Consider the following 27,063-nt stretch of genomic DNA (forward strand, 5'->3'; position numbering starts at 1 on the left):
TCAGCAGGGAGTTCCCAACACCAGAGGACTTTCACCCTGCCAGGTAATTCCCAGGTGAGAGATGAGTTCTGTGCCAGGGCTTGGGGACTGGTCCGAGGCAGTAGAAGACTGGGGACAGCATATGAGGAGGAAGTGCGGGGCTCCTGGGGGATCCCTGCTTGTACCCCACAGCCTGGGGGCTGCTGACGCCATCTGCCAGCAACACTGCCACTCAAGAGAGCATCCCTGATGGACATGCCCTTCTTCCCTGGGCACAGTCTCCAGCCAGCAGCTTTAACGTGCTCTTTGCTAACACGAGCATACAGCACACAGCATGGGCCCTTTGTGTTTCAGGTCTTGTTTGGTCTGTGGTAGCTGTAAGTTGTGTTGCAAGTGCAAGCAGAACTGCAAAGTCCTTAAGTGCAGCGTTGCCTGTGACTGTAGAGCTTGCTGCCTGCCTGGCTTAGGGGATGTGGCAGGGCATGGCCTGGCCCCTGTTTTTCCACTTCTTATTAGAGCAGCTTGGAGACCCACATGCTGCAAGGGCCCTATCAGCAGCATGGAACAGTTAAAGTCAGTGCTACTAAAAATTACCTTTCAAAAAACTGCCTCTGAGGCTTTCTGAAATGATTTAGAAAATGTTTACAACTGCCTTTCATGTTAAAACCAATAGCAGAAATACAAAGGCTGGCGTTTCTAATATCTCCCACAAATAACTCCCTCACACCCCACGAGAGTCGTGTCACTGAAATATCACAAAACTCACAGCAGGCAAAAACAAAAGAAAGCAAAATACAAATGAAGGCCCCGATCCCACAAAGTTCAGTTCTCACAACTAGTTTAACTGGTGTGACCTCTCCCATTGACTCCTGTAAGACAACCAGCATGCTGCAAATTAAGCACAAGCACAGATGTTATTCCTGAAAATGTCTGTTTGTGGAACAAGTTATTTATAATAGGAAATGGCATCTGTGTTAATTTAAGAAAAGCTATATATGCACCAAGCAAGGATAATGGGTACTTTATAGTCTAAACTGGGGTGGGACTCAAGGTGAGCTCCTTGTGTGCAGAGCTCTGCAGCCCCAGAGAGGCACAGATGAGTTACGGACTTCCTATTTCTTGCCTTGAGGATGCTCAGTCTGTCAATCTATTGCCAAGTCTATCACTCCTGTAATTTTAGTGGGAGGATTTTTTGCATCATCAAGCCCCAGGCTTGCCTTTTGCAGTTACAGGAATATTTTAAGTGTAAAAGTAGAAATCCTGTGTGATAACCCTGAAATTCTTTTAGGAATTAATGGCACCCAATTTAGTTTTGTAAGACTGTGGAACAGCAAAAAGGAAGAAGTAAAACTCTGGCAGTATAGGAAGAGAAGTTTCATATTTTAAATTCTAAAAAGATTCAAGGTCTTTGAATCCAATGGTTTTAGTAAGAGCCCTCTGCATGCCTTCCTAACCTCAGCTGGGGATCGTGTTGACTCCTGAAGTTGCAGAGGTCCGTGAGCCTTAATATTAAATGTTGCAACACTTCTGACTGCAAGCTGCCAGGAGCTGCCCTGCAGCTTGTGAGCCACAGGACTGGAAAGCTTTTGTTGTAGCCATAAATCATTACTTTTTCCTCCCTCAGAGAAAATTTGGCTATAAATGTGGTGTTTGTCAGGGGCTGTACTTAAGCATTCACTTCGCTTGGTAGATTGGGATCCTCCTCCGCCACACATGGATGCTGCATACACCACTGCAGCCCTTGGGACAGAGCAAGGCCTGCGAGATTTAACCCTTTGGGTATGTTTTTTTACTATTGTGCTGTTGAATTCTAGTAATTAATAGCTTACCAAAAGAAAAACCTTTAACAAAAGTACAAATTCTGGTTTGAAAAGTTATGGTTGTGTATGCATTGTTTAAATCAATGTCGTGGTTTCAGCCCGGCTGGTAACAAAGGACCACGCAGCCGCTCGCTCACTCCTCCGCCCCCCTCCGGTGGGATGGGGAGGAGACGGAGGAGAGAAAAAAAGAAAAAGAAACTGGAACCTCGAGGGTTGAGATAAAGGCAGTTTACTGGGACAAACACAAAGAGATTACAACAACAACAACGGCACTAATGAAAAAAGAAGTATACAAAAAGAGTGATGCACAGTGCAACTGCTCACCACCCGGGACCCGACGCTCCGCCACTTCCCCCACCGAAAACAGAGACCACCTCCCGGCCCGCTCCCCATTTATATACTGGGCAGGATGTCACATGGTATGGAATAGCTCCTTGGCTAGTTCAGGTCAGCTGCCCCAGCTATGCCCCCGACCTCCCAGGTTCCTGTAAAAATTAACTCTATCCCAGCTGAACCCAGGACATTATCCACCCCTTATTCTATACCATCTACATCATGCCCAGATCTTACTTTTTTTTTTTCCAATCAACCACTACAACTTTCCTTGTCTTATTTATAAGTATATGGACTCCACCCCCTGACCTCGCACATACACACACGGTGTTCCTTTAGCCTATGGGCTATCCCTCTAATGTGTCCATCGATTTTGGGGCTCTATCTGTTGTAACAGTTCTTCAGGATAAGAGAGAGATGGTGTGAGATGTTGGGTTGTTGTACGCTGCCTCTGGAACTTGTGGCTAGTACATTTGGTGCAACTCATGCCCTTGGTCTGCAGGTCGAAGATGTTGATCTTGAGGAAATTGGTGGGTGCCAGTTCAAGTTCTATCGCTGTTGTACTTGGCTCAGTTTCAAAAGTCCATCCTGTAGTCATTTGAATAATTCTCACAATAATACCCTTGATATGGCATACAGACACTATAGATACAATGACATGCATTGGCAGGTTATTTAGCAGTTAAATATCATACAGCCTAATTCACTGGCTATTCTCTCCCAAAATCAAATCTCCCTGAGGTACACATCGAACCTCCCCATCCTTCTGCATCACCCACCAGGTGTACCCAGGTCCTTGAGCAAAAACAACCCCTTGAATGGGTTTGCCTCTGCTTGAGGGAGGACTAACCCAGACTGTCTTTCCTAACATACTCCTCATGCGCACTACAGGGACTTTATCCCCTTCTACAGTATGTGGAACTCTTGGTTGGGCGGGGCCAGCCCGATTGGCGGATCCTCTAGTATTAACTAACCAGGTGGCTTTTGTTAAATGTGTATCCCAATGCTTGAAAGTTCCACCCCCCATCGCTCTCAATGTAGTTTTCAGCAGTCCATTGTACCGTTCAATTTTTTTCCGGAGGCTGGTGCGTGATAAGGGATGTGATACACCCACTCAATGCCATGTTCTTTGGCCCAGGTGTCTACGAGGTTGTTTCGGAATTGAGTCCTGTTGTCCGACTCGATTCTTTCTGGGGTGCCGTGTTGCCACAAAATTTTCTCTTCAAGGCCCAGGATAGTGTTCTGGGCAGTGGCATGGGACACAGGGTATGTTTCCAGCCACCCAGTGGTTGCTTCCACCATTGTAAGCACATGGCACTTGCCTTGGCGTGTTCGTGGGAGTGTGATATAGTCAATCTGCCAGGCCTCCCACTGTTTATATTTCAGCCATCGCCCTCCATGCGACAGGGGTTTTTGCCGCTTGGCTTGCTTAATTGCAGCACATATTTCACATTCATGGATGACCTGTGCGATAGTGTCCATGGTCAAGTCCACCCCTCGATCTCGAGCCCATCTATATGTTGCATCTCTTCCCTGATGGCCTGAGGTATCGTGGGCCCACTGAGCCATAAATAGCTCACCCCTACGTTGCCAGTCCAGGTCCACCTGAGACACTTCAATCTTGGCAGCCTGATCCACCTGCTGGTTGTTTTGATGTTCTTCAGTGGCTCGACTCTTGGGTACATGAGCATCTATGTGATGTACTTTTGCCACTAGCTTCTCTATCCGAACAGCGATATCTTGCCACAGTGCGGCAGCCCAGATGGGTTTACCTCTGCGCTGCCAATTGCCCTTCTTCCATTGCTGTAGCCACCCCCATAGGGCATTTGCCACCATCCATGAGTCAGTATAGAGATAGAGCACTGGCCACTTTTCTCTTTCAGCAATGTCTAACGCTAGCTGGATGGCTTTCACCTCTGCAAACTGACTCGATTCACCTTCTCCTTCAGCAGTTTCTGCGACTAGTCGTGTAGGACTCCATACAGCAGCCTTCCACCTTCGATGTTTTCCCACAATGTGACAGGACCCATCAGTGAACAGGGCATATTGCCTCTCATTTTCTGGCAGTTTATTATACAGCGGGGCTTCTTCAGCCCGTGTCACCTCTTTCTCTGGCGACATTCCAAAATCTTTGCCTTCTGGCCAGTCCGTGATCACTTCTAACATTCCTGGGCGACTGGGGTTTCCTATGCGAGCTCGCTGTGTGATCAGTGCGATCCACTTACTCCACGTGGCGTCAGTCGCGTGATGCGTAGAGGAAACTTTCCCTTTGAACATCCAGCCCAGCACTGGCAGTCGAGGTGCTAAGAAGAGCTGTGTTTCAGTACCAACCACTTCTGAGGCGGCTTGAACTCCTTCATATGCTGCCAAGATCTCTTTTTCAGTTGGAGTATAGCGAGCCTCGGATCCTCGATATCCCCGACTCCAAAACCCCAGAGGTCGGCCACGGGTCTCCCCAGGTGCTTTCTGCCAAAGGCTCCAGGTAGGGCCATTCTCCCCAGCTGCAGTGTAGAGCATATTTTTAATATCTTGTCCTGTCCGGACTGGCCCAAGAGCTACTGCGTGAACGATCTCCTGTTTAATCTGTTCAAAGGCTTGTCGTTGCTCAGGCCCCCATTTAAAATCGTTCTTCTTCCAAGTAACTTGGTAGAGAGGGCTTACAATTTGACTGTAATTTGGAATATGCATTCTCCAAAAACCCACAACACCTAAGAAAGCCTGTGTTTCCTTTTTATTAGTCAGTGAGGACATAGCTGCTATTTTGTTGATGACGTCCACAGGGATCTGACGACGCCCATCTTGCCATTTTACTCCTAAGAACTGGATCTCCTGCGCAGGTCCCTTGACCTTACTTTCTTTTATGGCAAAACCAGCCTTCAAAAGGATTTGGATTATTTTCTTCCCTTTCTCAAAAACTTCTTCTGCCGTGTTGCCCCATACGATGATGTCATCAATATATTGCAGGTGCTCTGGAGCTTCACCTTTTTCTAGTGCAGCCTGGATCAGTCCATGACAAATGGTGGGGCTGTGTTTCTACCCCTGGGGCAGTCGATTCCAGGTGTACTGGACGCCCCTCCAAGTGAAAGCAAACTGAGGCCTGCACTCCGCTGCCAAAGGAATGGAGAAAAATGCATTAGCAATGTCAATTGTGGCATACCACTTAGCTGCCTTTGATTCCAGTTCATATTGAACCTCTAACATATCTGGCACAGCAGCGCTCAGTGGTGGCGTGACTTCATTCAGCCCACGATAATCTACTGTTAGTCGCCATTCCCCATTGGATTTCTGCACGGGCCATATGGGACTATTAAAGGGTGAGTGAGTCTTGCTGATCACTCCTTGGCTCTCCAGTTGGCAAATCAGCTTATGGATTGGGATCAGGGAGTCTCGGTTGGTGCGATATTGTCGCCGGTGCACCATCGTGGTAGCAATTGGCACCTGTTGTTCTTCAACCTTCAGCAACCCCACAACCGAAGGGTTCCTGTAAAAATTAACTCTATCCCAGCTGAACCCAGGACAATCAATAACATTTTCTTAATAATAGAAGCACAATAAAGTAAGTGGAAAACTCAGTATTATGATGAATTGATAGTTTTCATATCAAAACAAATGGACATCTCAAAGGCTGATAGGATTAAATTGAATAAGCCAATATTGCAGAACTTATACTTGCTTTTATGTGTGGAAATTCAGTGTCATCTAATTTTTGCTACTTTTTGTGCCATTTGATGTTTGTTGAAACCAACGTTTTCCAATCTTCTCCTTCCCCTGGGACAGCCCAGTGTTAAACCCCTAAACACGCATAATTTTTCACTAAAAGCAATTACTGGTTTTGCTTTGTTTATGGTCAAGATCAGCAGTACTTGATAGCCTACCTAAATTATCACAGATTCGATTTTTATGTAGTGTGAAATTATTGGAGAATCAAACCCTCCACCGTGGCGGATGACTCAAGATTGCAATAAATACTCTGGACAAAGAATTCCACTACGTGTTCTTCATCCCTTCCTCTTATCTGCCAAAGGCCTCCTCGGGATCAGTGGGTTTGTAGATAAAAGGCAGAAAATGGTGCAGACAGCAATGATCCCTCACCCCTGCAGTGACTGCTGCAATAGGGGACATTAGGATGGTGCTGGGTGATGTTGCTGGAACTGGTGAACGCCACTGCCTTCATCAGCATCTGGTAATGGTGTGTATTGTCATGGTTAGGGCTAAAGGTCGTGCCAAATAGCATTCGCTTCTGCCAGTGTGAAAGGGTTTTGTTTTCTGTGGTTCTAGTTGTAAAGCTCAGTTCTTACATGGCCGGGTGGCACTGGCCACTACTTGTCATGACTGCAAATACAGCGCGTTGGTTGCTGGGGGTTATGCCAGGTAAAGAGGACTCAGAAGTCAGCCTGGCCTGAAGCACTGTCTCAGCAGCAAAACTGTTTCTGGCTTTGCAGCTAAGAGGCTGTGAGATAGTACAGTGCTGTGCTCAACCACAGCCCTCGCTAGCACAGCGCCTCCAGTAAAACCACGCAAGCTGAAGAGCCCACCGGGTTTCCTAGTGCTCCCTCCTGTGCCCAGAGAGCTCTTGCAGGCAGGAGCAGCAGACCCTGGGGCTTAATGGGTCCTTGGTGGCAATTTCTGAGTGGTAAAAAGCAGGTTTGCTTTGGAATAAGACCTTTGAAGCGAGACAACCTGTGATGGTGTGCGCTCTTATTTATGCGATAAATACACCGTGATTTTTATATTCAGTGGCATATGGTTCCTAAAGGCCTCTGAATTGCTGAAGAAAACTAGTTTAATTGAAGTCAAACATGAAAATACAGGGCAGAACCAAATTCTGTTTTAGAAAGCAATTCAGTATATTCAGCTGATCTTATTCTAGCAGGGGTTTTATTTTTAACTTTATGATTATGGATTTTTATAGAGTCACGTCAACATAAAGGGCTTTTCTTCACAGCAAGAGCAGAACAGAGGAAGTCCAAGTAAATGAGATCCAATCTCCTTCAAGGAGGCAGTGGTAAACATGTTCTCAAAGATGGAAAAGTTCAAATATAAACTAACTATGCTTGCTGTGGGGAGAGAAAAGAATACAATAGCTTGATTATATTTGAGAAGACAGCTGGTTGAAGACCAAAATCAGTATAGTTATCCCCAAAGTCTGCCACAGTGGTATTTCAGAAACCCATTCAAACCTCATGTGGCACAGATAGACAAAAATAAACCTGGTAATGATAATTCAGTGTCCTGTTCTGTGGTATCTGTTTAATACCAGACAGCAGAAGCCCTTCAGATCCATTCAGAGCCACAGTAGGAAAATTAAAAAGGTGAGGGGAAAAGAAAGGAGAGCATTTGGAGGGAGAAAGTTCCACAAAAGCTAATAAGGCAAACGGCTGTGGTTATGCAAGTGAAATTCCCAGGCAGGTAGGGCATTTGCCTGGGCTTGGGGATCTGTGCAGGATTCTCCCCACTTGACTGCCACAGGGAGCTGAAGGAGCCTCTCTCCCCCCTCCACTGTCTGTGGCTTGGTGTCCCTAGGAGCTTCAGATAAAATTAGGATGGAGCCATGACTCCTGTGATTCAAGCTACACTTGTTTTTCAGCTAATTGTCATCCTGCTAATGAACGCCAAATAGCTTTGCTCATAATAACAGCACTTTAGCATCATGCTCTAAGTGTCAGCTTGAATAAACCTTTAAAACAGCCTGTTTTAAGAGGATTAGGAAAAGGAGTGCTAATAGATCAAACCAAGTGATAGAAATGCCATGGGCCAAAATCATTAATTAGACTTAGTTAAAACTTTCAGTATTGCAACTGAAGTTAGTTACAAAGCGCACGCTCTGCTTTTGACTGTGTGTGTATTCTCTAAGTGATCTCATCTCAATGTCTGTCATACAGCCCATGTATCTGGAGGCAGTGGAGCAGGGAGGAAAAACATGGCTTTCTCTGGTTAAAAACGAACCCACATTTCTCTCTCCCACCGTCACGCTGAAGCTCAGACTGTTGCTGTGGCTGAACAAAGTTGAAAATCCAGCAGATATTCCTTCCCCTTCCATGGTCAGCAGGGAAGTCTAACACTAGTTAACACTGGGCTCCACCTACTTTAGCAGAGAAGTGTTCACACCTGATCAACGGGATTTGTGTTGGTGGTATCAGTGGTCATGGACCCATCAGAGACCAATTGCACCATCCATACTCAGGCAAAGAGCAGCTTCACTTCACACCTCTGTTGTTGTATTAGCAGGCAAACACAGATAACTTTTGTTCCCAGCCACTTGCATTCAAGGTGCTTTCCCATGCAATTTGCTGAATTAGAAATATGTCAGTAAGATTGCAACAGGTCCTGCCCATCCTCCAAGGTTAGCTGTTAGACTTGAAAAAGTAGTACTGCATAATTTAAAAAAAAAAAAATCACAAATATGGTCTGCTTTAATATTGCTACAGGTTATTTCATTCTAAGGCAGTTCTTTGAGGAAAAAGCTTTTGCTTTCTCATTTGTTGAAGATGAATTGGTACAGTAGTTCCCACGGCCATTCATTCAATAGATCACTAATAAATAAGTTGCAGCTGTTTGGCTTCTCTTTCTTGTTCTGACTTGTTGTAGCTTCTGGACATGTAGCTCCATTCTGCCGATATTTTATGACTGGTTTTTCTATTGTTATTTTTTAACGTATTGTGCAAGTGGTTCCATGAGCACTAGAACTACTGAAGTCTGTTTTTCTAGGGCTTTGTATTTCACGCACAATTGACTTTCATGTCAAAGAAGGTGCAGGATCCCACTGGAGCTTTTCCTGGACTCAGAACGTTTATATTGGCTGTCTCCTGCATGCATTCTCTAGGAGTCAATAAGCTGAAGGCTCCCTGAGGCTTTCCCATGCAGACAGCATGCAGAGGGTCCCTCTCCTCTTCGTCATTTCACAAGACTGGTAGGAGCTGTGTTACTACCCACTTTGTTCCTTCTCTCCGTTAGTGTTGGTTTGAATCTGCCAGCACGTTCCAGCTCCGTCCTAGAGGATGGACCAGCATAGATAGGAAACCCTGCGCTTTTTTTTTCCCTACTTCTTTTTTACTTGTTCAGTCCACTTGCACAGATTTCCATGTGCACATACGGGCTTCTGTGACACTTCATCTCATTTGAGAGACACTGCAGACACATTGCACACTGTCAGCAATGCGAGACCGCACACAAAAGAACCTTACCAAGGAGCATCAAAGCCTGTGTCTCAAATGGAACAGATGCAAAGATCCTAAATGACTTCGTCCCTCTTGTCAGCACCACAAAGCAGCAGTGGTTTGTGTCACTATAGGACACTGATTAAAGCAGAAACAAGGTTGTAAATGCTAGGGGTTTCCTTCCCCAAGCATTTATAATGAAGGGCAGGGAGGTGGTCCCAGAAGCATAACATATTAGTTTAATTAATTGAATGGGACACTGAAGACTGGGGGTGAGTTTCATCTCACCTCAGCTGAGGCCTCCAGGTGTCTAATCTATGCAATTGCCTATGAGTCAGTGAAAAGAGACATCTCTGCATCACTGGTAGAACTACCGTTAGGTGCTGAAGGAGGATTTGGGCAGATGGAGATCATGCAGAGCAATTCCTCCACTCATTATGTGAGAGAATAGTAATGGCAAAAGATCGAGACAGCAATGTCAAATGCTTTGAAGGCTGAAGGTTTGGTTATCCATTGTGTGAAATGGGGCAGGGAGCGGGGCGTGGGTCTCCTCTCTTTGACTTAATGATAGTGGCACACAAATGCCACCCCTTCCTTATAGTCCTTGTTCTTTTCTGCGTGAAGAATCCAGTGCCGTGAGCCTTGGAGCATATCAGGGATATGGGGGAGCTCTAAATGAAGTAAGATAGCACTTTACCTGATAATGAGGAGTTGAGCTGCTTTTTCCCTCTTTAAAGAGAGTGGAGCAGCATAAACAGAAATCTGCCAAGCATGTAGTTGAAATCAGAATTAAAAGCCTAGGAAATCAGCTACACAAGTTGCTGGTTACATGCAGCAGTTAAATGGCGTAAATGGGGATTTAAGAAAAGGTACTGCGAGAGCGTGCCTAGTCAAGGGCTTGGTCCTCTTCCAGGTCCCCTCTGGCTGGCACCTTCCACATCTGCAGTGTTTTAGGGCTGGGAGCTCCTTCAAACATTGGGAAAGGTCTTTTCAGCTTGCTTTGTCCTATCAAAACTGCACAGAAAAGTACTTGCGTCCTTTTGAAAAGCTCACACAACCCGAAGTTGGTTCCTCCGGACACAAATTGGCTTACTCCAATGAAACTCGCTGGGGAATGTACGTCACTTGACCACTAGTATTTTTTCTTGTGCACACCAGAAATTTTATAGTCAGTAAGTTAAAAACAGACTTCAACTGAAACAGCTGGGGGGGGGGGGCGTTGATATGAACCCAGATGGAGCATCCTAAGGGAATCAAAGGTGAATTGTCAAATTACCCCCCACCACAACAGACGTGGAAAAGTCAATATGTAGGATAGGTTCTCCTTACCAGAGCACCCTAACGAGGGTACTGCTCAAATTGTCTGCTATCTATCGCCGCTGCCCAGGGCTGACAGTAAGCTACATTTATTATTATTGTTGCAGTGGTAGTATAAGACATCCTTGTAGGTTTACTTAATTCATTTACATGCAAAGGAGATTTTCAGGTCTCACTCACCAGTGTGTTTATGAAGAAAAGGCTGCATCTGTGTTGCCTGGACAAGCTGTCTCTTAATGAGTTGGGTTATAACATGGTCTGCTTCACCCAGTCTGAGCTTGTGTTCAGAAAGCACGTCTGCACATCATCAGCTAGCGGTGTATCACATGGCTTTTCATTAACAGGAGATACATAAGTTGCTATCCTAATTAAGTTAGATCACTGAGCTTCTGGGTTATGGAAGATCCCTGGGAATACATTTAGGCACAACAAGGTCGCAGAAGGGGATTTGCATCAAGAAGAGGGTTCTGGTTTAGGGAGACAGTGCCAGAAAGAAGAGCTTGTCCAAGCCCTGGGTCCCAGTTGTCGCAGGCTGCAGAGTGCCTCGTCCCCAGTGAGCTGAGCAGGACCCAGAGGTGGATCTGGGGAGCGGTCCATGGCTAGGATGGTGTGGATTTGCTGTGGTTCCTTGGGTCTGTGTTCTGAGTCTAGCGACCGGTTTCTTAACTTTCTTTTCCCAGAGAATAAAATTTGCTTTGATTCTTACCTCAGTCTTGACAGCATCCCAGGGTAATTAGGGTAATGGCAATTAGTAAGGTGTACCCTTGCTTACAAAGGAAGCACTAAAGTTATCTCATGTGCCTTCTGCCCTATGAATGTTTTGTGGTTCCTCTGCTACCCTGGATGTCTTGTTCATTTTGTTTCATGTCCACAAAATGGAGTTTCTTTTTTCTGATTTGATCATCTTTTGAGTCTATTTTAGTCTTCAGCATCCAGGACATTTTGTAACAGGGGTGGGATTTTCCATAATGTGGCTGTTTGAAATAGTATTTTGTCTGTTGTAAATCTTCTGCCAGATCTGAGATTTCTGATTGTCCCCAAGCATTTGTGACTAGAGAAAAAGGTGAATAACAGCTGCTTGTCAACATCTCTGTGCATCCTCATAAATGCATACTAAATGCATTAATTTATCTGGCTGTTTTATGAGGATTTCAGTCTAAATACATGGGAGGACATTTTAAAGAGGACAGAATTTATTACTCATGTCCAATTCACTGGTGCAATGTACTTTGGATAAAATCTGACAGAAAAAAAAAGGCAAGTTTTAAGTTGGGTAAAGTGGAACAAGCACATGCTTTTAACAACTATCCATTTCTCCCATCCTTCAAACCTGGACCTGAGCCAGAGAAGCTTCAAAAGCAGCACAAATCCCAAGTCAGGCAGGAAGAGTGCCAGCATCTCAGAATAACCAAAGCCTTTTTTAGTTGTTTTAAATGAATTTTTTAAAAGAAGGAGCACATGTAGTTTCCTCTCTTTTTTTTTTTTCTAAGTAGAGCTGTAGTCAGTGTGGTTAGCATTCTGGTTCTCAGCTAATATTTTGCTTAACTTGCATTTTTTATCTCTGTTCTGTAAGTATGATGACAACCCATGGTGGATGCAGATGTTTTCAGTCATTGATGTATGCAGCTGATAGTCCTGAGAGGCACAAGGCGCCCAAGCAGGTTGTCTTCCAAGGTTTTGTAATGCTTGCAGTTTCTAAGGTGATTTATGTTTGATTCATATAAATTATAAATAGAGGTATTATACGTACATCTTAAAATGGAATTAGTGAGGAGGGGAGATGAGAGACATTTCTCAACTTCTTGTAGACTTTTTCCCAAGCCTTCAAAATTATATTTCCTCCAGATGAGGTTCTGATGAGGTTTAAATGGCTACAAATACTGTGGAAGTGACTGCTGGTCTCTAAGTCAGCCCTGGCTGAAGGAAGCATGCTTGACTGAGAGGGGTGAGACATCCCAAGCAAAAATTGGTTTCTGCTTTGTTTTACTTTGGCCCCTAAATAAGGACTATATTGTGTTCATGGTGGTTCAGGTTTGTGGTACTCACAGAGAGTGAAGATGCCATATGGGTCAGTGAAAATGCTGATGTCCCCTGGCTGTCCTGTTCATATAGAATGAAGGCAGAGGGTGCAGAAGTGACCATTAGCCATGTATTTATAGATTGCTGCTGCATTATGCACCACTGTCAGGTGTAGCCTATGTGGCTATCCACAGGGATTTAGCTGAATTGTTGGACTGGGAATGTTCATTCAGTTACTGTGTCTCAGCTGAAAACTGGCAGTGAACAGCTGAGGGGCGGGGGGGTTCAAGCTGTAGTTAGGATTGAATAGTGACTTCCTCCATCCTACAATTTTCCAAAGCAAATGGATTTTGTGGCAGATTTTCCATGCTGGTCACAGTCAATAGGCGATTTTACTTTAAAGACTTATACACAAGTAGTAAATCGAACTAGTAATATGTAACGTGGATAGTCCACAAACAAACAAAAATATGTTTTGTACCCATTTATGCCAGTTAGAAAATATATTCAGACATAATTGAAAAAGGCCTAAATACTGGACAACGTCTTTTACTTTTGTGAATCTCAATGAAATGCAGTGAAATCAGCCAGTAGTAACTCAGTAGTAGTACAGTTATCTTTACAACTTAGGTGTCCAAAGCTGGTGGTGTCTCAGTATTTTGACTCATTCTGGATTTGAACTGATCTCTTCATAAGGCTTTCAACACCAAGTCAAGGCTTAGGACACTTGAGCTATTGCACCTCCTGGTCTGGTGCCACATTTTCATACATACATCCATCCATCCATCCCTCCATTCAGAAGAGACGACAGGGCTGAATGAAGTCTTTCTACTTGTTTGATTTTCTGATCAACCACATCTCCTTGGCTAGAGCCAGTGCTACCTGGGGGTCACAGGTGGGCTCTAGCCAAGCAAGGCTCCCAAGCTCAGACAGAGAATCCAGTGGTTTTATCAACATGGCTATAGACTAATATAAGCTTAGCAGCCTTTAAAAAACAAGCAGGCAAACAAACAAACAAAAAAACCCACCAAGTTAAAAGGGTAGGTAAGCTAAGCTTAAATCTCTCTTTAGGACTGCTTTATAAGTGATTTTGTGTTTTAAAATAGAAGTAGTTGAATGATGCTCAGGATTTTTGAAAATCAAGCTATATCTATGTTTTTATCATTGGACAAGGTGAAAAGTTAGCGATATTTAACAAAACAGATGCCATCAGATGGGAGGGAAACTAAAATTTCTACTGAATTTATTATTGTAATATTTGCCAGGGAACATGAATTCCTTTTCCTTAGCAACTAATAAAATTTGTTTCTTTTGAAGCAGGTGCCTAAAATTTGGGAAGAGGACATGCTTCTCTGTCCTCTGGGGAAAGAAGTACCACGTGGTTATACCTAGTATAACCGCCATGCATTGAAAGGTTGAGGGATTGCTGTGTAACCCACCATCCTTCTGATTTTTCCTAATTTCTGAAAGTGTGTTGTAATGTCTTAATATTATTTTAGGGTAGCTGTACATAATATAACCGTATTTCAGCTATATTAAAACAGCAATTGATATTAATTTGCCTATTATTCAAATAACAGACATGCATATTATTTTATATGTCTACATTCTTAGCACCAGCTGTCAGATACACATACATATTGCATACTTTGGGTTGCCTGCTAACAGTAGCTGTCTTCTCTCATCTTCACCTATTGCTCCTTCTCATACTGGTGCCATGGGTGGGAATGTCGTAAGCAAATTACTTTTACAAAGAGTCAAGTTCCTTTCTGATGGCATTGGAAGAGAAAAAACTAGAGATGAGGAGCTTTATACAGACTTAGATAAACTCCTGCAATGTAATAACAGGGGAAATTTTCCTGTCTAGAATATTATCCCCACAGCTGGTAATTTCTCTCCTTGTTCCTTTGGGAAAGCTTGTGTGTCAGATACTCAGGATACTTAGATATCTAAGGACCATGTGTATTAGATACTTTATATTGCAAAAATGCAGTGGCAAGCATAGATTCAAATGATCTAATTAACCCAACAATAAATAGTTTGTCTAGAGGCTGTTTTGAGTGGAGGGCAACACTAAAGAAAAAGATAAAAAGCCAAAGTCAGTTCTGTCCCACTGCCACAGTATGAAGCCTACGGCTTTTGAAAACTTAAGCAAGGAGTTTTGATCTTGAAAAACATGCAATGTGGATGCTTGAGTGCGTAAGTCTGTCTTTGAATGTGGAAACTGTCAAAGATAGGCACAAACTATGGAGTTTTTTCCTTCAACTTTTTTGCAGAGACAATGAAATACATTTAATTTTAAAGAGCTCATAGTTCACTGATGTTTTGCTCGATTAAAATATTACTGGAAAGAGCCTGACTTAGTGACAAATTGGTTCAAGATAATGGTATATTTTATAAGTAAGGAAGAAGTTAGATGTGTATCAAAAGTTAATAAGGGCTTAATTATTTTCAACCTTCAGCAGTGTAGATTCGAAGCAAGGGAAGGAGGCTGAGATGTGCTCTGGCAGGTTAACATACAAAGTGGCAGCTGTCTGGCGCTTGCTGAAAGAGAGGGAAAATCAAACTCGACCTCAGTGAGGCTGATCAGGAAGGTGTTGTGACAACCTGCACGGGCACCTCCTGAGCAGATCCCTTGCTTCTCTCTTTCATGCCATGTCTCTGCAGTTTGCCACCAGCCCCAGTACGTGGGCATGCAGCTGGCGCATCAGGAGGTTACCTTGGCTGTCTCCCTTTTATCTGCATCTGGGAGAGCACATTTCTGCATGACCAGCTGTTTATTTCAGCTGGAGGAAAGGAACACTTTTCTTTCTGGAGTGAAAAATACCTCTGCTCTGTAGGTATGTACTGTGCATTTAGCCAGGGTGTATATTGCACCTTTTAAAACTGCCAGCAACCCTCAACATTGTAAGATACTTCTGAGTTTATTTTACTGTTAGAGAAATCGAGCCCTTCAGGTCTTACTGAGTAAACCTGGAAAGGAACAGGCAGTATTAGCAATTACCACCTTTCATGTTCCTGTCAGTGACAGCTATGATGCTTGTTGGTTTGCCTTTAAATGCAGGCTTTCTTAGAGGAAAGATGAGAGTGGAATTCACCTCGCAAAATTTCATTTATCCGAAAGCTCAGCCTACTCTAGCTTAGTTATCCTGGCTCCTACTACAGTCTGTAGAGAGAGATGAGCACCCTAAAGAGCTCTTGCTAAAGAGGGAGGTGCCTTTTCTTCCTTGAGCGAGGACTAAGCCGCCAGATCAGACTTGAGTCCTGTTTGATGAATCCCACCCATGTGCCTTCCCTGTCCTTATCTTGCACAGAGGTTGCAGTGAAATCTGTTTGATAAGAGCCCGCTGGGGCAATACTTGCAGTTCATCATTTGCTGCAAGTCTGTAGTTGTAGCACAGATATATTTAGAAGGAGCCGTGATTAAAATCCCTTGCCAGCTGAGATCCCAGGAACACACATGGGGAAAATAATCTTAAGATTCGCGTCTCTTGTATTTGCTTATCCCATCCTGGATGCAAACAGACCAAATCCCATCTGCAAGGGCTTTCAGCCTGCAGCAAGTTTCGCCACAGCAGGACTTTGCAGCACAGCTGTTTGCTCTCCACCAGGCAGGCTGGAGCACAGGGCTCCTCAGCATGGAGCATAGGACCTCAGACCACAAGAGTCTTCTCAGCTGGATACACTGGCAAAAGGAGCCTGTGCTGAGGAGGACAAGGGTAATGACAAAGAAGATGAAACAACACAGTTACTTTTTATAGATAAGACTCTTCAGCATAGCAAAGACATGTAGGTATGATAGAGGTCTTGAAACACAGAGATGGCAAATGAGGAGTGAGTGTACTGTATTTTTTGCACTAGAAGGTTTATGGCTGTTGTACTGTAGAGATTTAAAACCAGTGGAGGGAAGTACTTTTCCCCAGAAAATATAGCTAAATGTGCGGCTCATTGCAAGAGCCCAATTGCGTACCTAAGCTCAAAAAGGGTCTGACAAGTCCACAGAAGCTGGTGACCAGCACAGTGACTCTTAAACATTGAGGCTTGGCCAGGAAACGTTTTAGTGGGTGGGCTTTGAGGGGTAAGATCATCCCTTGTCCTGTTGTTAGTGCCTTTCCTAAGTATGCAGTATCGCCTTGCCTCTAGGATTGCATGCTGGCCTGTAACACTTTAACTAACTGTATGGCTTTGGTATGACCCAGTATAGCCTCATATGTAAATATTCAGAGTATCCAGAGGAGACACATGTTTCTGTGGCTTGTTGCACCGTGTTGGATTATGGGCTTCAATCAAAAAAAGGTTTTGAGAGATGTGCAGGGAACAGGGTTGAAATTTGACAGAGGCCCAAATTTGTGAAAACCATGTGAAAAATCTAGCCTACATGCAGCTTGTCTTTCAGTCTCATACGCAGACACAGAGCCACAGTCATATACAGCTTTTGAATATTTCTGCCATGAATGTGCAAGGGGCCATCTGCCTGCATGCACCACTGGAGGCCGTTTGCTCTTGTCATTGTGCACATGAACCTTTGGCACACCTGACTGCTGCTCAATCATTTCAACCTTTGGAGCACAGCTGCACACACAGCACACACGTGCTTCCAGGCCGCCCTCGCCCTGAACACCCCTCCTCCTGCCCCGGGTGTTGCACTGCATCAAGCTTCCTAACATGGAAATGTCAAGCCTAAACCATAGAGGAGCTACCAGGCAAATGGCTTGGGTGTCAGCTGCATTACATTTTGTGGCATTTAATATCCTGGGGTCTGCGAGGGTGTTGTGTGGCGCCTGGAATCACTTTCCGAGCAGGTGCGTCTCACTTGCTCCTGCTCCCTCCTTGCTATTTTTCCGCCAGGCAAAAGGGAATACTGCAGTGGGCTTGGGCGCTCCAGCATGGGGATGCTGACTCCTGTTAACACTGCAATGTATACACAGGCTTTGCTTATATGTCCTGCCAGTCATACAGACTATTTAGTCTTCTTTGCCCCCCAGCCCCAAGTGACTCTTGTCTTTCAGAGTTGTTATATGAAGTTGAATTCAGGGGTGTCTTAAGTTTTGCACAGATCTGTTTCCGAGGGACGTTAGGAAGGTAATGCTGAGTGCATCAGGATCATCAAAGCCTAAAGCGGTTTCTTCACTAGCCATGTTTTGGGGAGAGGTGCTGCTGGGGCTGGGGAGGGTCTCGGTGGCTGTGCTCATGACACCCCGGCTTGTTGCTGCCACCTTAGGTGGCTTTACTTGTGTCCCCAGTAGTTGTATAGTGCTCAGCAGGAGCACAAGCTTCAGGCTGTTTCTCAAGTGAGGGTCACCTTTTCCCTCTGGGGAACTTTCCTGCCAGGAAACATCCTCCACTCCCTTATTTTGATAGCTGGATCCAGTCCTGCTTGCCTTAGATAAAAGCAAACTATCTTGGAAAATTGTAGAAACAGAGGAGGGGGAATATGCAGAAGAAAAAAATGGGTGTGAATAATTACATCTCTCTGCCATTCAAAACATTGTCAAATGGGCACAATGCTTGTATTATAAAGTATGAAAATGTTATCCAAGTCCTGGCAGAAAAAGTGTGCTTTCTTTGGAGTGACTGGAGGTGCCATGTTCCAAAACGGATTTTCATGCAACAGCAACTTTCTTTTGCAGGAAAAAGTTTTTGTTTCTCAAAAAGCTCTTTTTTACCCTAAAAAAAGAAACAAGCTGTCTGCTGTATATCCCAGTCTAAAACCAGTTTAAGATAGGCCATCTTTTGCTCTTACCCAAAGCCAGCTGTTGTAGAGATTAGGTCAAATTCTATATAGCTATCTGCTTTCACTGTTGCTCATGGTGTGTCTGTTCTATCAACTAATCTCATCTCAGGAGACTTCAAAGACATTTGCATCTGTACCTTGAGTAGTTAATTAAGCTGAAGAAGATGGAAATTAGTAAAGGAATTAGGTGAACTATCTAAGGGGGAGGTAGCAATACATTGTGTTGAAAGAAGAGCTCCTGGGCTGGAGGGAGGTCCAAGTTGTGGTTCCCAAAGACAAGTCTAGACCCCAGCCTGGTTAACAGCCCCATTAAAGACCTGCACAAATGCTAAGAAATGTGTTCATGAGATTAATTGATGACACAGTGCTGGGAAAAGTTGTCACTATTGAAGAGGATAGTGGGTAACCATGATGACCAAAATAATAATAGAAACAGGGTGGAATTCAATATTCCAGAGTGAGGCATACAGCTGGGAACTAATTGGTTGGAAACAGCAAAGGGGAGAGCTGGGGATGTACCAGTTGGTGGCAGAAAGTCTGTGAAATGCTAATGTGATGCATTCCTAAAAATGATAAGTGCAGTCCTTGCAGTATTCACAGTGTTATTTCCAGTGAAGAAAAGGAGGTGTTCTTTGTAGTTCTGACCACCCAGAGTTAAGAAAAGTTAATGCCAACCAGAAGAGGTGAAGAGAAGAGGACTTGAGAGTCTGTCAGGTGTGAAGAGGGAAAGTACCTTCGCTTGTGTAGCAAGGCAGCATGGATGCTGAGAAAATATGGGACTCTCTGTATAAATGTCTCAGAGAGTGAGCACCAGGGAACAAAAACAACTATTAAAACTGCAGGACCACATTGGCAAAGACCAAGTGGATAAAGAATGACCTTAGACCAGAAATTAAGAAAAGGAGCCCACCCATTTGAGGAGAAGTTCTGGACCAGCCTTCCAGTAGGAGTGAGGGCAAGATCTCTAACTTTTCTTGCTCTGGGCACTGAGCAGGTTTAGGAGAGTACAAAATCGATGATTACATGGCAGAGCTGGCCCTAGTCTCATTGACCTACAACATCTCTTCAGTCCTGTGTTCCTACACTGTTTTCAACACACACACAGAGGACGCAGTGTGCAGAGGATAAATCAGTGAAGTGGCTCTTTGGAGAGAATTGTAAAATTTTGAAGTTATATTACCAAAAGCATCATAATTCTTGCATCCTGGCACATTCATTCACACTGTTCATCCTTTAGCTTCTAGGTAGAAGTTAATTTTATCTCCAGTTGTTTGGGCTTTTTTGCACTCTGAGACTTGGTTAGTCATGATGCTTCTTAGGTCGCAGCCACCAAACAGGGGCAACGTGGGAGTGATGGGAGGGATGTTGTAGATGAGAGTGATCCAGGATATAGCAGGGAGGGACTGCATTCTCCAGGGTGGATCGGGACTGAGGAAACAGCTACACAAGAGCAGCTGTTTCACAGGAGTGTGAAACCGTGAGGAAACAGGTAACCCCCTAGGAAAATGCCATCAGGATTGCTACATGCAGGGCTATTTGCATGTGGAGTCTAAGCCACTTGGTCTCACTGTGGTTATTTCCTTTGGCAGCACCCAGCTCAGGTACAAAGAAGAGCCTATCACTGCTGTTGTATAGATATAATCTCTTCAGCACAGCCGTGGGTAGTACTTAAATTAATAACGAGTAATAACAATTGTATAAATAAAATACCATCGTACTTGCTGAAGTGAATAAAACAGACATGAATGCATTAGATTTGGATTTTAATGGCTTAAATCTGTTGCTGAATTATTCTCTTCTAATAGTAGTTTGACTGCAAGGACAGCATTAAAACCAACTGGAGAAGCAAATAGGTACTTGGATGTGCAGCAGTGTATTAAATGGGAACTCAGCCCAGGAAAATACTGTGTCTCAGACTGGCAGGGCTGGGACTGAGAGGGAGCCCTGCTCTAGTAGATGTCCCCATGCTATTTCTTACCCTGCTTTTACTGGTGTTTGGGACACCACAGAGTCAGCTTATTTTTCTCTCCTGTTTTTAGTCCAGTCTTCTTGAAACCCAGTAGCAGTGTTAATGGTGAACATATTTCACTCGGCCTCCCTCCCGAGCTGCAGAGACTCTCCATGGCTCTGGCCCTGTGTGAATTGCACCACAGGCTCATGTACTTGCTCAAACTGGGGAAATTACAGTACAGTATTTGATACTTCTTCCTCCATGCATTTTTGCCCCCACCTCCAGCTGTCCAGGCAGTTTATGGCTGAGCTGCAAGGCCCTTGGACCACAAACCTAGCTCACCATGCAAAGCTGTCTAACCAGCAGGAGAGTTTTCATCTTGCCCCATTGCTGAAAAACTTTTGTAGTATTTGCACAAGAACAACACTTTTGTAGCTGTGGAGCACTGCCACACTACATGGTTGCAGCATAAGTCATTAGGGGGTCCTGCAGGGACTACTCAAGGCTTTTTGGAAGCATAAGCGAAACTGAATTTTGCCATCCTGGGGTGGAGCAGTCTGCTCTTGTATTAAGAAAGGAAGAAGTAGGGGAGAGCCTGGAGCTGGAAGGTGGAGACAAGGCAGAGCCCTGGGTGCTGCTTCTGCTGCTCCAAGGGAAAGTGAAGGGTGGGAGATAGAACCTGCCATGGGCTTCCTTCCTCCTGGAGCCCTGCACCCTGATGCTGTTCTCCTCCTCTTATGACTGACTTCCAGATGTAGGTAGAAGTGGTTGCCCAGAGTTTCACCAAATCCAATCATCCAATGCTAAACCTGCCTTTAGGAACAGATTTCTTCTTAAAATCTGATTTTGGAATTAATGGCTTCATCCAAGCAATGTGTTTTCTTCCCTCACCTCCTCTGATCTGGTACTATTCTTTCCAGTTAAGGCTTTTTGTACTGCAGTTTTCTGCTTAAGGCTTTAATAATATTCAGACTGAAAGTAATAGAGTCACCTTTCTCCAGTTCTCATTTTTTTTCTAATGTGCCTCTAAAATTTGATGGGTTTTGAAGAAAGCCTGGTCTACTACATGCCCAAAGAGCATTTGGATGTTCTTCCTTTGGTGACCTCTTAATTCCCTCCTACATCCATTCCATCATTACATTAGTTGAAGAAACCCCAGTGTGTTCCAGATGTTGAGAGATCAAATGGTGTCAAAGAGCTTGGATAAAGTACTTGGTGCTGGGGGGAGGTGGGGAAGGGGGAACTCAAAACCTTCCATCTTCAGAGAGAAACTGCTAGTCCCTGCCTTGCTGTTCACAGCTTTCTAATTTGAATCCAGAGTTGTGAAAATGTGGAAACTGTGAAAATATGAGCTGCGAACACTGGGAAGCTGTGAAGCAGGGGAATGGGTGGGGATTTACAATCTCCCTTGAATGCAAAGGTTATAGATTCCGGTTGAAAATTTAGTTCTTGAGAAGTAAGTTTTTGTTACTACAACAGCAAGAGAAACAGCGGCCAAGGTTGCAGAATTGTCTCAGTTGTAAAAATCTTTCATTTCTTTGCTCATAACTTTCTGGCATTTTTGTGTTTGAGGCAGAAGTTTTTCAGACCTGGCCTCTGCCAAAAGGCAAATCTCATTTGAGCAAAGCCGGTTGCCTTGTTTCTGAGCCTGGAAGTGAGACGCAGTAATAGTAATAAAAAAAGAGACTCGCGTTTCATATTTTTTTTCTTTTGAATGCTTTTGGAGCAAGTGTGAAAGGTGATGTTTCATGTAGGAACAGCCTTGACTAAGGAGCTGTGCCTTTCACTGACCCAGGGAAAATTGAGTTTGATTTGTCTGAATTACTGGCATTAGAAAATCACCTTCTGGGCTTTGCAGTGTTGTGAAGCCCTTAGCCAGCAGCAATGAGGAAGGACTCACCTGTTCAATGGCTCTTTGAGAAAACTTTTTGAAAGAGGGAAAACCGAGTCATGGATTTAGCAGGTGACTTGCAGGAAGCTATCTCTGGCTAGTACACCTCCATTGTAAAATTTCTGAGCCTGGCAGAAGCTGAGAACATCCACAGTTTTTCAGCATTGGTCCAGAAAATACGTAACTGCTTTCTTGTGTCTCAGAGTGGAAACAAATGCATCATTTCAGAGGGAAGCTGGCCCTCTGCAGAGCCACCTCAGCTGTTTGTGTACCTGCTCCAAGGGATGGGAGTGCAGTGGTGACTCCTGGAGTCAGAAGGAGTTTATAGCTCCAGTGCTAGCTCCTCAGGAGCCCCTTCGCTCCGTTCCCAGGGCTAATGAAGCCACATGCTACAGTGCATGAACGCAGACATAGGTTGAGCCTGTTGCTGCTGGCCTGGAGAACATGGTGTCAGCAGAGCTCAGGGGCCTTGCGGAAGTGTCCAGGATGTGACCTGGATGAAGCTGCCTCCATGTGCTCGTGCCCTGACTGAGCTAATGACTCTAATCATCCTTTGGGAGCCAGGGCAGACCCAGCAGTGGTGGACCAAGTGCAAGTTAATAAATCCAAAGGGACCCACTGGGTGGTTATTTTTAACCTCTTCTAGAAATAGTGGGACAGCTGTATTATTCGAGGTTTCCAACCACCCAGGTTACCTAAGGGTCCCCCACTCACCATGGCTACAGATAATGGGGTGCTTCCCCTAGAATAAATAATTGCTTCTACCTGAAATCAAGAAGAACAGATGCCTGGACTGTGGTTCAGTAAGTTGTTTTACCCTGAGGCCCTGCATATCCTTAATCTATGGCACCTGTGTAAATACATTAAAAGGTTGAATATTAGAAGGCAGGGACTGTTAAGGAGAAGATACAGTGTTAATTGGAGATACTTGTGCTATGTGTACAAGTGGTGCAGGCTGAGATCCTGCCGAGGACCAGGGCAGTTAGCACAAGCTTCTGTGCATCCCTCTTGATAAACCCCACTTCTTGGTGCCTTCTAATGCTGCAAAATGGGCATTTAAATTCCCTGCCAGGTCAGCCATTCATCATAAACACATTTAGACTTAATTGCTAATTAATTTTCCCTAGATAATATAGATATCTTTTTTTTTCCCTCAGTGTGTGAAATCTGGAAGAATTTTCTGAGAACCAGCCACAAATGAATTGACTGTAATTGGTGTTCTCTCACTTAGGCGAGGAGTAACAGTTCAACAACTCCTAATTAGCTTGGACTTTTTTGAGAGCGGTTTCCAATTTTTTGACAGGAAGATATACATCTTGTTTCTCCTGTAGCAATACAAAGAAAGTCATTTTACCTTGAACTGAAATATTGGGCTGCGTTTGTTGGTGTTTTCTTCCTCTGGATGGTGAGTGCCAAGCTGCATGTTGTACCTGAATTGCTGAGCAATTTATTCAGTTAGTGTCACTTGTCACAGAGAAGAGAACACTGATTATACAAGAAAGAGAATTTGAGCTCAGTTTAATTAAATTGTGAATGGGTAACCAGCAGTGCTTGGAGTGATACATTAAGCTATGAAGCAGCTTTTAGATATCAGCATAAGAGAAACTTTGTGTTTTGTGTCTGTTGTGGGTGAATGCTATTTCTGTTCATTGTACAGGTAGGAAGGCTGTGGCAACAGAAAAATGAAGCCACCTCGGATTAGTCAGACCCAAAAAGTGTCCTGTCAGGACAAATAGTCTGCCTGGCAGTTATCTGCTTGGCTTCTGAGCCCAGGAGTGAGTCCCTTCAGGAGGTGCTGCAGGGGAGAGTGACTATACAACAAGAAATGGTGACGCTGCAGCAGGATCAGCCCGGACTCAGCTCACAGCAAGCAGTGCCAGAGCAGGTGGGCTGGCAGCTCAGGGCCGCGGCAGCCCTGACGTGGGCTTGCCCCGCTGTGATCTTCGTAGCCCAGGCTCATGTGTGACGCTAGGGCCGGAGAGAAATGCTGGATGAGAAACTCCCAAATAGTAAATCACCCTCTTGCAGCTTCTCACTCGTTGGTGGAGTAGCCAAAATTTCCTGTAAGTGGGCACACACAACTGCTCTGCTGGGGACAGAGCCGTGGCTGTGAGAGGGGATACCTGAGCACTTTGCAGAAGCAGAGCAGTCTGCGTAGAGGCCAGTGAATCAGGGTTACCAGGATGGGTGCTATGTATGTGCCAGTAACACTGCCAAGTTTTAATTACATATAGTATAATTATTCAGTGTAGATGAGGCCTTTTGGTAAAAGGAAAGCTCTCACCTGTGTTAGCACCCTGCAGTTCACAGTGATAATTTTGTCAGTAGGAAAAATTGCCATGTGCTGCTGACTTTGGGACTAGCAATGGCTGAACTGTTTGAGTGGGGGGAAATACAGACCCAAAGGATTCCCTTGGGCTAGGATGAGAGGCCCTGGGCTTTGCAGAAAGCTTGTCCTACCTTGGGAGAGAGCTCCTCTCTGGCAGCTGGGGCAGGGGAGTAGGAGTTGGGACCCGGGGAGAGGGCAGGGGTCAAATCGCCCTTTGTCTTGAGATTCCACAGGAGAGGCTTTGATAAGCTGTGTTAGGAGAGGCTTTGATAAGCTGTGTTAGGACAGCATGTGCTGTAGGCATCCCTTCTTATTAAACTGAGGTCCTTTAGTAAAGTACTTGTTGATGGGATCAGCTTTTGACTTTTTTCGTATGAGGAACCCCCCATTACAAGGTAATTTTATAGGTGGTTTGGGTGCCCTGACAGCCTGCTGGCAGCACACTTATACCTACTGGTGTCTGTAGGAAGAAATTCAGTTTTAATAGGAAAGATGGAGAAACACATGCAGATCAGTTATTTGAGAGACAGAGGGATCCCAGTACAAACATTTGGAGATACAAACTGCCACCCAGGTCAGGTTGAGTAAGAATACATTTCTTCCAAAAGTACACTTGAAAACCACAGTTTTTATTCAACATTTTAGATAACATGTTTTCATTTTCTGAAACCAGGACATGCGTAAGTGATTAAACCAAACTTCTGCTAAGACCTAGTTTGCTTATGATCTTTTAAAAGCAATTAAATCAAATTTTAAACTATTAAGCAGTATATGATTGTGGCTGGAGGAAGCCCAGCTATTAATGGTGGGTATCGGTTTGTTAAAATACAAGAAGTTTCAATATTAGCAGCCTGTGGTGCAGATGCAGAGAGTGTTTTCACTTGCTCAATCTGCTTGTTGAGTTTTAGCTTTGTTCAAATCTGAGAAGCCAATGACAGATTGGTAATGCAGGAAGGCTTGAATGGCCTTTCCAGTCTGTGAATATAAACAAGACACATGGAAATGAGCTTTACTAGTTCTAAAATTTCAGAGCTCTTTAATTGTAGTCAGTGCTGTTCCCTCAAAAAATACTTTGTTTAATAAAGCTTTGTACATGCAATATGCATTTTTCAGAAGTTTTTCTTTCTTTTCTTACATGCCTAGCACAGTGAGGTTAATTTATATACCTAAATACATTGCTGTTTGATTTTAATTGAATAACGGTTTCCCTCCAACTAGAGCTTATCATACATCACCAAAAAAAAAAAAAAAAAAGTAATTTAGATTTAAAGAATAGTATAATCAGGTTTGCTTCAAAAAGGCCCTAAAAAGTACATATGTAATTGAAATGAAAATGATTCTTTAAATCATTTTCCTCTCACTGACTTAAATGATGATAAAAGTTGCTTATGTAAATCAATAAATTGAATCAGGCCGGTCCTGCTATGAGTTCCCCACTGTGCAGTCTCAGAGAGCCTGAAGGTAGCTGTCAGTCAAGAGGATGGAAGTACCTAAAGATGCTGGTAAGGGAGGAGCTGAATCTGTCATCTTTACCCTGCTGTATGTAGCAAGAGAGTCACATTTCTGTCACTTCTACAACCACTGAACCTAGGGTGTAAAACCATTTAGTTGTTTATACCTAAACAAAAGCAGGATGCAAATCCAAATGAGCAAATGGGAAAAGAACTTCGAACATGATAATGTTGGCCTCGGTTCAAAACACTCGAGTACAGCCCTGTCTTTAAAAACGTAGTAAGACGTGCCTGTTCCTGTCACAGCTTGGGACTGTGGCACACACTTTACAGGCTGTGCCTCAAGAGCCAGGATGGCTGCGATAACTAGGCTTGATGGGGGCATCTCTGTGAAGGAATGGCACCATCACTGGTGTAGCCCTGCTCCATCTCACCAGGGCTTTGGAAATAACGCATTGGAAAATAAGCAGTGAGGCAGGAAGGAAAGGCGACTCGGACAAGTTGCAGTGATCTCCCCAAAGGCAGCTTCAAATTGTGCATTGGATCATGGTGGTTTTGGGTCGGTAGGTCCAACAGCTAGTCAGTAAAGCCACGTCCTATTCAAGTAAATGTGCTGCCCCAAAGAAGAGCTTGTGCCTGCAGGGACCTTGTCTTAGACTGCTGTGCTTTGTGCTTCAGACACGTATGTTGTACTGGAGTCCTGCTGGTTTCCCTAAATTATCAGTGTCTCAGCCAGGAATGGCAGCCTTCCAAGAAAAAAGGAAAATGGTGGGGGCACGCAGTTCTGTTTTAAAATTAATGTTGCAGTCTTCTCCAGAAGAGCCATCACTTTTGTGTGATGGTAAGAGTAGGCAATGCTGGAGGAATAACAACCTTTCATGTGATGAAATGGAAGACTTCAGGTTATCTTCTAGGTTAAATCTTTATCTTGCTTCATTCTGGTATGGATGCTAATTTTGATACACTAGTCTGACTCCAACAGCAGTCGTTACAGGATAGGCCTCCATTGCCTGAGCAGCATCCAAGCAGCCTTGTGTGTTTACATTTTCTAGTGATGTTTAACAAGTGTCAACTTCTGTGCC

At 44.2% G+C, this 27,063-nt stretch overlaps 1 protein-coding gene across 1 annotated transcript in view; it reads left to right on the plus strand.

Annotated features, from left to right (window-relative positions):
- Nucleotides 1–27,063, plus strand: part of LOC126039390 (glypican-1-like) — a 200,351-nt gene that overhangs the window by 172,715 nt on the left and 573 nt on the right. The window lies entirely within an intron of this gene.

Source organism: Accipiter gentilis, chromosome 6 (genome assembly GCF_929443795.1).
Source record: "Accipiter gentilis chromosome 6, bAccGen1.1, whole genome shotgun sequence".
Lineage (NCBI taxonomy): Eukaryota > Metazoa > Chordata > Aves > Accipitriformes > Accipitridae > Astur > Astur gentilis.